A 4,536-nucleotide genomic window follows, 5' to 3' on the forward strand; every position below is an offset into this window, starting at 1 on the left:
TGTGAATTATGTTCCTAAGCAACTACTTTGCTTCGGGAAAAATTGGAAAACTCTTATTTAAATGTTTGTGCAGCTTGAAGACAAGAGACGGTCATCTGAAGCAATGCAAAATGGAAATCAGTTTACAGAGGGAACGATGTAGTCGGTGCAGGAGATGGGGAGTTGTTTACCTGCATGCAATGATATTATTTACAGAGACATCACCAGGGAGAGGCTGCTCTGATGTGACTGATTCTGCCGTGAGAGATCGTGCTTCTGCAAGCAAAACGTCGACAGGACGAAAAAGTCAGTCTGTTGGAGAGCATCCTCACTTTCAGTTGAGGTATTTTGCAGCTTGCTGCCATCAAACACATGCATCAATCACACATGGCAGAGATGTGGACTTGATGAATAGACTCCTGACAGGATGTGGCGAGGAAAATAAGCTTGGAGAATTTGAGTGATTGTGACTGCCAAGAAAAAAAAGAGAGAAAAGTTCTTGTTTTCGGATGCATTCTGAACGTCCTAAATCCTCGGAGGAGTTTTATGTATTCAGTATTTAGCGGAGAATTGAAGGCAGAGCTCAGAGCTACAAGCAAATCAGCATCGCTCTCTTTGTCTTAATATTTATCATCATTTGCATACCATTTGGATTTCAGATTATTCCACACTGCAATTTCAATAGCTCAGTCCTGTCTCCTGCCTATGTAGTCATAATGGTCATCCAACTGTGTAATTGGACATTTTAAACTGTTAAGCAAGTTAGTAAGGAGCAACACAGCAGAGCAGACCGGCGCATTAAAGTTGAATGGCAGTTGAATGCAGTAGGAATATGGCAGTCAGTGTCCAGCACTTAACTACTTTTTAAAATCCCTGGTTAATGCAGATTATGTCAACATGTCCATTAAACACTGCGCAGAATGATGAATAACATTACTGAGCATGAGCCTTAACCCTTCAGAGATGCACTACAATGACTGTCAAACGACCTTAATGTGAGTTTGTTATGGAATGATTCTATGAGATTTCCCTCTTTTATCAACGTGTCCTTTTGGGATATCTGCTAAAGAGATTAGCGGCTGAGAATCAGTTAGAGTTAACTATGACAAGAGAATGACAGTTCATTTAGATGGTGAAAATTGCTGGTGGGATTTACGCAGGAGTGCCACCAAGCTGGGTTAATGCTGTTTGTGATAGCGGCTGACAGAGCGCCTTTTGGGAAAGAGTATTTGGGATTCTGACCTTTCCTTTTGACAGAGGTCGCGGTTTATTTTTCACGTCAATACATAAAGCTTCAGCTCTGACTGCCGTCACAGCGGGAAGTGTTTCAAAACCCAAAGGGAGGAACAACCATGTTTACAAAATGACATATAATCAAAGACGACTATTATGTGGCCTTTAAGTACTCAGCGTTGCATGAGTGGCAGCACTTAACACTAACATAAATGCATTTAAATGTATTTTAAGATAGGACGGATCAATCCATAGAAAGGTGATGGCAGGTGTTCTAAAGGGAAGTAATCATAATCACACAATTCTGCTTCACACTTCAGTATGTGTCAGTTTAATACATGTTCGTATTAACACTGCACCATATTCGTAATGAGAACAATTGTTGACAAGAATGCAGAATGATGAGATAAAGTCATGCTCCAAAGGTCTAGCACTTTGTAAGATCTGACGGTGAACAACCATCTCAACTAGAAAATGCATTTCCTGCAGAAAATGCGTGCGAATGCTGTAAACTGTGAACATTTATGGCTGAATTTAGCTGAAAATGCAGAAAAAGCTGAATATGTTATTAGCTGAATGGTAGCTGCTTTTAGCTAAACAAATGCAGAAAGAGCTTAATATTTAAAAGAAAAGAACCCTCTCTCTCTTCTCTTGATCATTCATCATCATCAGTGTGTGTCTGTGTGAGAGAGAGAGAGATGTGTGTGTGTGTCTGTGTGAGAGAGAGAGATGTGTGTGTGTGTGTGTGTGTGTGTGTGTGTGTGTGTGTGTGTGTGTGTGTGTGTGTGTGTGTGTGTGTGTGTGTGTGTGTGTGTGTGTGTGTGTGTGTGTGTGTGTGTGTGTGTGTGTGTGTGTGTGTGTGTGTGTGTGTGTGTGTGTGTGTGTGTGTGTGAGCGAGATAGAGTGTGTCTGTGTGAGAGAGAGAGTGTGTGTGTGTGTGTGTGTGTGTGTGTGAGAGAGAGAGAGTGTGTGTCTGCGTGTGAGAGAGTGTGTGTGTGTGTGTGTGTGTGTGTGTGTGTGTGTGTGTGTGTGTGTGTGTGTGTGTGTGTGTGTGTGTGTGTGTGTGTGTGTGTGTGTGTGTGTGCGTCTGTGTGAGAGAGAGAGTGTGCGTCTGTGTGTGAGAGAGATAGAGAGTGTGTGTGTGTGTGTGTGTGTGTGTGTGTGTGTGTGTGTGTGTGTGTGTGTGTGTGTGTGTGTGTGTCTGTGTGAGAGAGAGAGTGTGCATGTATGTGAGAGAGAGTGTGTGTGTCTGTCTGTCTGTGAGAGAGAGTGTGTGTGTGTGTGTGTGTGTGTGTGTGTGTGTGTGTGTGTGTGTGTGTGTGTGTGTGTGTGTGTGTGTGTGTGTGTGTGTGTGTGTGTGTGTGTGTGTGTGTGTGTGTGTGTGTGTGTGTGTGTGTGTGTGTGTGTGTGTGTGTGTGTGTGTGTGTGTGTGTGTTAATTGTTACAGCTCAAATGCATTGCAATAACTTCCATGTTAAAAAAAAGACTTTGAAAAGCTGAATATTTTAAAAAGTATAACATATTTTGAAAAAGTTGAAAGTGTCCCATCATGTGTTGAAAAGGCTGAATAGTTTGATATTTGAATGGTTCCTGCAGCTGAAATTAGGCTGAAGGAGTTAAATAAAGATATTAAATGTAAGTAGCAGTGATTGAATGTTTACAAACACCTGTGTGTGTAAACCCAGAGATCAAAGGTTTCCATGGTGTCTGCTCTGATTGGATGATGTGACTCACGTGTGTGTGGCTCCAATATGCCCAGCAACACCATGACAACCAACTGCAGCACTGAGTCCCATAAGAATGCATTGGGGATTATATCTGACAATTTTGCCACCTGTTAAAAAACTATGGCTCTTATCAAAAAAGTACCAGACCGTGAGCATCAGGGAACCCCAATGAACTGAAATATGTTTTTTTTTTGGGTTTTGTGTGTAAAATGTGGAGATGGGAGCAGTTTGTCTAAAGTGTACTTCTCTCTGCTCTGAAGAAAGATCCAGAACAATTTAACATGGGAATCCATTGAGAGCTAGCTGGACTTTTTCTCTCTTCATGCCCTCAAGAGGCATTTTGTTTAATTTTTTATTTTTTTTTGTTAAAAAAAGAGTTTAAAAAGCTGAATATTTCAAAAGGTATGAAATATTTTGAAAAAGTTGAAGGTTTCCCATCGATTCCTGAACAGGCTGAACATTTTAATATTTGAATGGTTTCTGTAGCTGTAAAGTAAGCTGAAGTTATGGAGAGCCAAAGTATTGGCTGAAAATAAGTTTAAGGGGAAGAATAAAGATTTGAAGTACTGGAATGCTGTAAACAGCATTTGCACTAATTACAGACACCATTACCGTAAGTACACATAACCGCACTTCCCTAGCATGGATCATATGTCTGGTGCTTTATCTAGTGGTTTACAGAGGTCAATAATTTTCTGCCCAGCCCATAACTTTTTAATAGCCTTGAGGTGTTGTGTCTTGTCAGATGTGTTAGTTATGTTCATGTATTTTGTCTGTCATATCCTGTTTCATTTTGTACTCAACTCTTGTCTTTCATTTCAGGCCCTGTTTCTTCCTCCCCTTGTGTGTTTTTACCACCTTCATCAGTGTCTGCCCCGCCCCTGATTGTTTCCACCTGTTCCCACTCACCTCATGTTTAAATAGTCCTGTCGCTGTCAGTTCTATTTCATATATGGCTTCGCCCTCTAAGGCTATCGCTATTGTGTTATCCCTCTGCGCCCCCGCGCAGCACTGAAACACTTGTAGTCCACGCCCACCCGCTAGGTGGGCCCCACCCTCGGGCCTCCTTCCGGTATAAATAGGAAGGTGGCCCGGCAATCTGCTCCCTCTTTTCTTCAGCAACCAGCACAGTTACTGAAGCACAGAAAACAGTATGCGAATCCTGCCTGGGGTCAGCGCACGCGTACGCGGCTCTAAACCAGTAGGTAGCATGCACACACTAGCGCTCGTCTCCCCTCGGGCGACAGGAAGCGGAGAGCGGACGCTCTTGCTGCTGTGGCCGAGGAGGACGATTGGCCCGTCCAGGCTTACGAGCCCACGGATGGGGCCTCGTGTCCCTGGGGCCGAGTGCCGGGCAGGAGTCCGAAGAAAAACAACTCCTGCCCCGCCTCCCTCCACGGTTCACCGTTCGGTTCTCCCCTCCCTCCTCTCCCCCGGATGGGGGAGACAGAGTCGGAGCAGGGTGCCAGCTTGGCGGCCGAACATGCTTTCCCCCTCTCCGTCACCACAGCGTGGCGGCGAATAACATCGCGGCTCTCCAACTCGGTGGGGACAGTGGTAGAGCGGTCCACCACCAAGGCAGAGGAAATCAGCAAGG

This window comes from Pseudochaenichthys georgianus, chromosome 5 (assembly GCF_902827115.2).
Source record: "Pseudochaenichthys georgianus chromosome 5, fPseGeo1.2, whole genome shotgun sequence".
In the NCBI taxonomy this organism is placed as follows: Eukaryota; Metazoa; Chordata; class Actinopteri; order Perciformes; family Channichthyidae; genus Pseudochaenichthys; species Pseudochaenichthys georgianus.